Consider the following 10,629-nt stretch of genomic DNA (forward strand, 5'->3'; position numbering starts at 1 on the left):
TTATGTAAAAGTAGGGAGAAGAATGGATCACAGTATGAATCACAGATCACAAAAATTTAAGGGTTCACTCTACAGAATGCATCTGTTTAGCATCTATCCTTTCAAAGCTGAAAGTTTTCTTATCTAACTAATGGATTAATTTATAGCTTTCTTGGTGCATTCTGAGACAAAAAATTCCAAATAATTTTATCAAATATTCAAATAGCTCTTTGTATTTCAAATGGTTTTTGCAGTCATTAGTCAATCTCCATCTCCAGTCATTCTTTCAAATCTTAGTTAAAACCTTGCCTTCTGCAAGGAGTATTTTCCATCCTCCTTAAAGTTAGTGCCTTCCCTCTGAGATTGGCTCCACTTTATACTATCCAGTATCTATCTTATTTGTTCATATTCATTTGTGTGTCATCTCCACCACTAGACTGTAAGCTCCTTGAGAGTAAGGAACTTTTTTATCTCTCTTTTTTTATCCCCAATATCTATAACATAGAATTTAAAAATGTTTGTTGACTGGCTGTTTAGACTGTTTCTCTGAAGACAGGTTACCACAACTAGCCTTAATTTATATATAGGGACTGGTAAAAAAAAATCATCCATAAACTGAGGAGTTAAGCAAAAATTAGAATAAAAACTACAACTCAAAAATTCTCAATTTCAATCTTCAGCTGAACTTAGTCCATCTGACTAAAGATAATGCCTCTTATAAGAAACAATGAAACATCCCCTATTCTCATGCCAGAATGGCATTAACTAAACAATGTCTATTTTGGACAAAGCGATAAAATTTCAGCTTTTTTTTGGAAATCAGATCTTGTGTATCTTATAAATATTGGGTATTCATAACACAATTTTCCAGTGTGTAACAAATACTTGTTTTATTGGAAGCACAGAACTCATAGGATCATAGTGCAATGCTTCCTCTATGAAGGGGAAAAACTGACATAGACTTCTGGGAGTTGGAGTTTTTCATTCATCTTTTTTTTTTTTTTTGCTTTTTGGAGGGCAATTGGGTTAAGTGACTTGCCCAAGGTCACATGGCTAGTTTTTGTGTTAAGTGTCTGAGACTGTATTTGAACTCAGGTCCTCCTGACTCCAGGGCCGGTGCTCTATTCACCACCCCCCTTATTCATCTCTTAAGGCAAGAAAATATCATATGGTTTAGAAAGTGATAATCTAAGAGGAGAGGCTGTGAAAAAAATTAGACAAGAATACACTGGGAGGAGAAGGGATACTATCGGGATGCAGCAAGTCACTGCATCTAAGAATCTGAGGAACTTTCTCATTCCCATCTACCCTCACCCAAGATTCCACCATTTCTCTTGTGAAGGGTTAGAAGACCTTTGCTATTAGAACATACTCTCTTTGAATGCATCTAAGAAGTCAACTTCTTTCAAGTCAGTTTTGCTTCCCAAACTGAAGCATTGTCTTTCTATATCATATACTTATACTTCTATCTACCCTACTTTATTCAAATGTTCCTTGGGCTCTTGCCTTCCACTGTTGGAGGAAATTGTTACTTTTGCTCAAGGATCAAAAAAGATCTTCTTTTCAGGTCCTTTGTTCAAAAGAAATGAGTTCTTCATTCTTTAATTTAAAAGCCCCCCCAAAAGCCTCATATTGAACATGAGGTTAATAATCCTACAAATAAAAGTAACCAAAGCCAAGATGGATTGAAAGTCATTTGATTTTAACTTAGGTACCTTAAAAAGTCTTCCTAAATTAAGAGAATCATGTCAAATCTACTACTGTCATCCAGAACAGTCTCTAAAACTTCCTGGTAGGCAGGTAGGTATTTTTCCTATTTTAAGGATCATCAGAAACTAAGAATCTGTAATCTTCCCCAGAAAAGTTTTTCTAGTGCCTAACTACCCCTACTGACAAACAATCTCATTCAATATCCCTCCTGGTAAAGTTTGCACCTGTTAGACATGGTTCTATATTTGGTTTAGCCTCCTTGGAAATGGAATAACATCTAGTCTTTTTTTTTTTTTTTCTGACAAGCTTTCCCATACTTCTCACCAAAGGGGAAAATGAGTATAAAAATTTCTTAGAGGGGCAGCAAGGTGGCTCAGTGAATAGAGCACCAGCCCTGCAGTCAGGACCTGAGTTCAAATCCAGCCTCAGGCACTTAACACAAAAACTAGTTATGTGACCTTGGGCAAGTCACTTAACACCAATTGCCCTCCAAAAAATTTTTTTTCTCAGAAAAGGAAGCTATTTTTCTGAATCTAGTTTCAAATCATTTTATGCTATAATTCATAAGTCTTACAGTTGTCACAGTAAGTTTTAAACTATAAACTAAAAATGTTTTTTTTTAACTCAAGTAGTTTCCCTTTCACACAAGGAGTAAAAAGTAACTGGCAATTTCATCTCAAAAATAACATTTCTATGTAAAGTTGATCTGAAATTACATTTGAGAAATTTTTTTTAACCTGACAAAATTTGTCTGAAAGTGGTTTACTTTTTCTTGAATCAAGAAATCTTAATAAATATGAACAGTTGAGGGAAAAGGATGACCTTTACAAAGAGAATATCACTTAAGAACACAGAATTTTTCACATTAAATGCCAAGAGAAGCTTTTGGAAAATATTCCTGGTTTCATTTGGGGGTAACTTTATCACTTTATCATTTCTTCTTTTTCCCTCCTTTTAAACAGAAATATGTTTCTTTAGCATTCTGGTCAGAATGACATTTCTTGTTATTGCTTCTCTACTCTCAACTTTTTTTTAATTTAAATTTTCAAGAAATAGTATTTTCTGAGAAATACATGTACTGAGATACCTGTCACATGGCCCACTAAGATCCCATTCTACTCTCAATGAGCCACAAGAACCAAAAAGAAATGAAATGGAGTGTGCATTTAAGCAAATCACAGGCATTCCATCACTACTTCCATCCAACTTCCTCCTCCTGGGCTCAGACTGTCCACAAATCTATAAGGAATTCATCAATGCACTTTTCTCTCCAGCCAAGCCCAGAAGTGTAAAATGTACTTCTCCATTGCCAAGGATTTATCCTCTGTTGTTAGTGATGCCTACAAGCTTCCAATTACTTGATGAGGCTAATGGGCAGAAGTGCTTAAAAGGCTATGCTCTATGCTTCCATTATTGTAATCCATGTCAAATGAAGCCCAAACCAACACGCCCTGACAAGCTTTCAGATTGTTGTTCACATGGGTTTTTTTAAATTACAGTCTTATTTAATTTCTAATTGAGCCCTGACATACAGCTTTCTTTTATGTTAGAATTATCCCCCAAAGAGATTTCTGTATTTTTCAGGCTTGGCAAATGACGCAGATGGCCAGGGTGGGAGTGGGGGTTAAGAGAGGGGGGAGTGAGGCAAAGGACAGGAAATGTATAAGGGATATTAAACTTGAAAATAAGTGTAATTTCGTATCTAGTTACTTTTACCACTTTGCCAATGGAAGCAAAAGAGATATTCTCCTCATTTTAGTTCCCTTAATCATCCTGTCATCTGTATAACAGTAGGGGGAACAAGCTACAGGAAAGTAAAAGAAATAAACAGAGTTTCCTCAAGCTCGACTAGAGAAAAAATACTGATAGAGGCAAGAAGCCATTGCCTTCTTTTTTTAAATGATATTTGCTGGTATTTAACTAATATTTAACTGATATTAAGAATGAGAAAAGGGCATGCTTTAAGTGCCTGTTACTTTGAAAAAGAGAAATATCACTACTTGAGATTGGCAACATATCCCAACGCCTTTCCAAAGATAAATACTTCTGATCTGGGGTCCATGGCAGCATCTCTTTCAAACAGTCCCACAGGTTCAAAATGATTTTGAGCCCAGTTAAAATTTCCCTGGGCTCCAAAATACACAGCATTACCCATGATCACTAATGCCACCCACACATTCGGGATCATATCTTGAAACCAAGAAAATATACAGATCTATTGGTAGCAAATGTGATCAGTTACACACAAACACACACATACACAATCAAGCCAAATCATGATACAAAGGAAGGACATTTCTGTACTTCTGTAATTCTGTGCTAGAATTAAAGTCAGGAAGACCTGAGTTCAAATCCTACTTCCAACACTTATTAGCCATGTGATCATGAGGAATTCATTTTACTTCTTAGAACTTGTTTCCTCCTCTGTAAAATTAGTTCCCATCTCATTGACTCAAGTGACGCAGCACAACCTACAAAGTGCTTATCACATACTGCACACACATTTGCAATTTGCTTTTTAAAAAAACCACCTTGATGAGTTCTGCCATTAAGAAACTTCCTAACTAGCTGGGGCCAATCCCAATACAAATTCATTCATTCACACTGTAAGGGCCTTTTAAGATTCTGATTGAGCTGCGTGCTCAGAGTGTTCTTTTGCTGATAGAGCAACTCTGGCGGGTCGAGGCGCCCGGGTTTACGTTCTGCCTCAGGGGCCACATCCTGTTACATCCCTTGTCTCGCTATGTGACGTGTCTGCAGATAAGAAAGTACAGGACAAAGGCCAGGGGTATTGAGCAAGCACCGGCAACAGGTCGAGCTCTCCCCGCCTTGAGAAGCCTGTTGCTGAGGCACGGGAGGAAGCAGGTCTGGTAGAGGATGAAAGGGCAAAGGAGGAAAGGCAGGGGGAAGAGAAGAATGTGAATAAACGTAGCTGTGCACTCCACTTTGGTGTCTGACTGTTCTGTCCAATCCGGAGACGTCCGAGGGATCGTAGAGGTGACTAGGTAAGTATTGATGCCAGCCCTCTTCGGCAGGACCGAAGACACACTATATGGGGACTCAGGAAAAGTTTGGAATACAAAATATTTCTAAAGAAATACTGAAATATTTTCTCTTTTTAAGTAATAATATAATTATATTTACATAATGGTTATTGTGTGCTAGGTACTGTGCTAAGCACTTTACAATTATTTTCTCATTTGATCCTCACAACAAAACTGGGAAGTAGGTGCTAATATAATCCCCACTTTACAAATGAGGAAACTGAGGCAGAGATTAAAGGACTTGGCCAGTGTCACATAGCTAATGAGGGTCTGAGGCTAGATTTGAACTCAGTTCTTCCTGACTCCAGGCCCAGCACTTTATCCATTTCCTCAACTATCTGTACTAAAGTATATATGATAATCCTGAGAGTGAGGGCAGAAAAGACCAAAGCTAGATTTTTCATCTGGAAGAATGATGTTTCAGAGGAAACTTCCACTACTGAAGGACCCAAGCATATTCCTATTTCTTTCTCAGGTTTATCTGCTCCTTTTCAAATGAACCTGGAAGTATCTGGCATTTCCACCAAATGGAGAGCTCCCCTGCAAGGACACAAGGCATCAAACATAGAACAGCTTTTATTTGACACATTTAAAAATATAGAAAAAAATCCCGTGTACCATCAAGAACCTCCCTTCTCTTTTTTTATAGGGCCACTGTCCTCTAGTTATAGTACTATAGGCAGTAGTGGGGCATACGGAAACAATGGGAGCAAAACCATGACAATGCAATATATCCAGAGAGAATGGCATGGTTTACTGGTATGAAGAATTCATAAAAGCAAATAAAAACACATCATAACTACCTTACTTAGTTTACCCTCCCTTCCAAGAAGGAAGACCTCAAAGTTCATGAAAGAATCAAGAGGCCTCCCTCCTTCTGATAGGCCAACTCTCCTAAAGTATTTGTACAAATCACATGATTTACCTTACTACCCTGGATAGGACTCTAATGGTTGGCAAAGCTCAGATTTCCTCTCTACCAGGTACCTGTACTTCATCCAACAGTTTAAGAATCCAACCACTTTTACCAACTGCCTGTTATATCAAAGCTGTATAAGAGGTCCTTCTGCCAGTTCCTCCTTGCTGCATCTCTCTCTCTCTCTCTCTCTCTCTCTCTCTCTCTCTCTCTCTCTTTCTCTCTAAGTACTGTTACTCTGCTTCTTCTTTATATCATCTTCACTGCCCTAGCTCCCAATAATACCAACTTCTTTCTCATATTGAGATTTCACCACTTTGCTGCTATCATAAGCCATGCCCAGAAGTCATTTTGGTCTACCTCATCACAGCTTCTGCTCCCCACTATTCTCCAGTCTCTTTCCCAGGACATGGTGCTACCTCAAAAATCTAAACACTTAAAGAGCAATCTGTGTTATGGCTTCTTTTGAATAAAACAGCAAGATCAAATTTACACCAGTCTGTTTGAAACTTTCCAACTCGCACAGGCAAGTCAACGGGCATTCAAAATGTTTTACCCTAGTATAGTGGAAAGGTCTAGATTTAGAGTAAGAAGACTTAATTCTGCCATTTTCTGATTGTGTGATATTAAATAACTATGGTGACATTTAAAAAGCCTGAGAGACATAATTTCTGGGTAATTAATAATTTTATTAATAATGCTAGCCTAGCATTTTACCAATAAAATGGGTGACACTCTCGAATGCCAAAGACAAATTGTGGCAGTGGACTTACAGTTTATATGCCCTTGGAATAGTGGGTGTTCCTAAGAGTGACAATCAATTGTGATTGGCTATAAATTAATGACAGAGAATGAATATTATAATGAGAGGCAGACCTATGCTAATGAGGGGCTGGGAGATATAACTTGGATCATATCACTTCCAAATCATCCCCAGACTTGGGGAAATAGAGACAAAGGATCTGTATACCCCACCCATGCCTGATCAAAACACAATGGGCCAGGAGTTTCATTTTAGATTATATTCCTTGTAGGGCTGAGTAGGGCAGCAATACCTGATTGAGTAGAATATTAATCCTTTCTGCTATCATCAGTCTGTCCTTTAGAAGCTAAGCCTTAAAATGAGGACTTTAGATGAAAGGGGAGAACTCTGAATTTCTCCAAATCATTGGTTATTAATAAGCATTTCTTTCACTACTGTGAAAGGTTCATCATCAGTAAAATGAGGGACTTTGACTAAACAATCTCTATGATCCCTTCAAATGCTAAATCTATGATATTATGATTTAGCAGCAGTATTCACTTTAAAAGTAGCCTTACAAATCCTTAATCTATTTGACCCTCCTTTTTAGAAAGTTAACCATTGCACTCATTTAGACCATTAATTTGTCTAGCAATTACTTCACTTACATGTCAATTTCAACAGGTCCTAATTATAGGCATTTTTTAATACAGAGGATCCAAATCATTGGGTTTTTGAACCAATCTAAGAAACAACTCTAAACAGGGGTAAAAAGTGGTGAATTATTCCAGGCAGATTCCTGGTAGTCATCACCCAAATTAAGATTCATTACAAATCATTTATCTGCAGCAAAACATTTGACTGTTTTAATGACAACCTAATTCTGGAGAACGGAACATTGTACAGCACCTTGGGGATAGGAAAGTAATAATTTGAGTCATACTACTCCCAGACAAATGAGCCTACAGACAGAAGACCATATTTTTAAGTCCCTAAAGTCTTTTCATTTTTAAAGATTAAAGAAGCCAAGGTATTTTTTTTTAAAAACTTGATCAAAAAAGGAAAAGTAAAATCAAATTATGAAAATTGAAAATTAACAAAGTTAGTTAACAACGGAGAGTAAATAAGAATTCTCAGAAAATATTGTGCCTGATTATATGCCAGAAAAACTGAGAATTTAAAGGAAATGGATGATAAATATAAAATACTCAAATTAGCAAAAAAAATAGAAATCTTAAGCAACTCAATATCAGAGATACTAAATAAGTTATGAAGAAACTAACAAAAGGAAAAAACTAGTTCAGTTTTACAAGGGAATTCTATCAAACAAGCAATTATGCCATACTACAAAATTATTCTTAATAATTGAGAAGTTAATTAGTCAATAACCATTTATTAAACATCTACAATGGGCTAAGCACTGTGCTTATTGCTGGAGATAAAAAGAAAGGTTAAAGATAGTGCAATTCTGGCCCTTGAGGAGCTTATGATCTAATGAGAACTACACTCTATCGGGTTATAATCATGTAAAACCCTACTACCTAAAGTAGGGAAGGAAAAAGCATAGACGTGTAATTGTACACCAACATCACTAATGAACACTGAACACGCAATATTACTAGTAATCAATGGACAAAATACCAATAAAACCTTCACAATATATCAATATAATCAAAAACTCATGGGATATTTATTTTACTTCCCTGAGGTAAAATGGTCACTTGATCACCATGATCAAGTTGAATTTATGCCAAGGTTATAAGGACGGTCCAAAATTAGGAAAATAATATCATCATATACAAAACCAAAACCTGCATAAGAAAAATCAACAGAAGAGGGGGAAGAAGAAAGCCTTGGAAAATACAGCATTCATTTATGCTAAAAACTCTAAAGAACATAAGCATACAGGGGTCCTTCTTAATATAATATTATATAGGGTGTTCTAAAACTGCACTAAGATTTTTGGGGTGCCCTGCATATGTACATACATACATACACAGATATAGAGACAACCAAAACCAAGCATTATTTACCATGGAAATGTACTAAGCTCTTTCCCAATAAATACAATAAATATATTATTATATATTAATAATAAATAACATTAATTAATAAATAATATATTACAAATAATACTATATTATTATTATTCAACAGTCTGAGAAATGTGAGAGCAGTAAAACAAGAGAAGGAACGTACAGGCATGAATATCAGTATTTCTCCTGCTTGACACCTAGGATTGTGTCAGAAAGCTTTCACAGAGGGACACGGCCAGGTTTATGTGTTCTTGGGAGGTCCACTGTTCAGCTTCTTTGCCTAGTGTCCACAGTGGGTGCTGTATGAACCTAGCACATTTTCTAGCACTTAGCACAATTCCTGGCATATAGTAGGTACTAAATAAATGTTTATTAATTGGTTGATTAATTGATCTAAACTCTTTATTGTTGTTGTTCCCAACCTCTATATGAAAATGGATGTGAGTACATTAATTTATTTTTTATCTCTCTTTGGAATAGACAAAATAGCAAGAAGAAACAGCCTGAGGGAGCATGAGGAAACAGAAGGTGGGGGATGACAGACTCGAAATGCTGGCCAGCAGAGCCAATTGGAAACAAAGTAGTAGCCAGTATTCAATGTTTCTGACTACAAAGACAGGAAAAGATTTTTTTTTTCCTTTTCAGATACTGGAGAGAGAGGACTTAACACAGCAACTTCCTCCATGCCTTGGAGTTACATGGGAAGGAAAATGTCTCTGAGGGTCAATCTCACCAAGGCAGGAGGGTTCATCATTGCAGCCCCTCATCATCTTTGACCAGAGTCTCAGCTACACTGCCCCCAAGCAATGTTAATCAGCTGTTCTTACAGTCTCTGAATGAAGGAGCCAGGGTAAAGCTGTGCATAAGCATCTTCCTCTGTGTTTGCAAGATGGAAGATATGGCCAGGAACTGTACTCTGCCTCCTTCTCAACCTTCTTCTGGGGCCCTAAACTCACCACAAACAATTCTAGAAGCCTTAATGTAGTTCATGACCTCAGAGGCCAGTGAAACCCTGGGAGAGTATCTTATCCTCAAGCACACGATCAACAAACTACTTGAGAACAAGAACAATCTCTTTTTAATTGTTTGTGTTCCCTCACACTTAGCATAGGGTCTGGTGCACAATAAGTTCTTGTAGGTTGCTCTATTTTATAGCTGTAACACTAGAGACAGCTAGGTGGGTAGAACACCAGGCCTGACAATCTGGAAGATTTGTCTTCCTGACCTCAGGTGCTTACTAGCTGTGTGACCCTGGGCAAATCACTTAACCTTATTGCCTCAGTTTCCTCATCTGTAAAATGAACTGGAGAAGGAAATGGCAAACCACTCTGGTCTGAAGAAAACCTCAAATGGGGTCCACAAAGAGTCAGCCACAGCTGAAACTACTCAACAACAACAACATAGAAATCAATGTATGGCAAGGTTTAGTACAAGAGGGTGAAAAATAAATTAAAGGTCAGAATCATCCCCTTTACTCTCCTTTATCTCCTTCTCACAAGCCTGCAGCCAGCAGTCAGTAATAAAAGTTAGGCTCTCATCTTAGGGGGCCTGAAAATGTCCTAAATTCCCTTTTAAACCTTTGGTTTGGGGAGTTTATAACAAAATAGCAGTTAAATGACTTATAAAATGTCTATCCAGTTACAGAGATTCTCTAACAATGGCCCTCAGACTGAGGCCCCAGTGCTGGGCTAGGAAGAAAATTTCCTATACAATCTCCTATGTGGATGGAACAACTGAAGCTCTCCCACCATGCTTTCCTACTATGAACAAATGAACTCTAGGAAGCATGCATGTCTGGGCTGACCACAGATGTTTATGAATAATTGCCATGCAGGTCCTCCCTGTTTCCCCCAAAGACTTGACTTTGACGGAGCTCCAGCCACATGATGGGTCTGCCTGCCTCAATTCTTTCCACATTCCAATCCATCCTCCACTCAACTTCTAGAGTGATTTTCCTAAAGTGAGGGTCCCACCACCTCACCTACCTCCTATTCAATAAAATTCAGTGAATCCCCATCACCTCCAAGAGCAAGCACAAAATGTTCTGTTTGCTTTCAAAGCCCTTCATACCCTAACCTCCTCCTACCTTTGCAGTCTTCTTAAATCTTGCTCCCTGACACATACTCTGATTCAGTGATTCTGGTCTCCTGGCTATTCCACAAACAAGATACCCCATCTCTCTACTCTGGGCATTTTCTCTGG

The sequence above is a fragment of the Petaurus breviceps genome, unplaced genomic scaffold (genome assembly GCF_028583685.1).
Source record: "Petaurus breviceps papuanus isolate PSGF00001 unplaced genomic scaffold, PetGlider_PUasm1.0 90842, whole genome shotgun sequence".
NCBI classification, from domain to species: domain Eukaryota; kingdom Metazoa; phylum Chordata; class Mammalia; order Diprotodontia; family Petauridae; genus Petaurus; species Petaurus breviceps.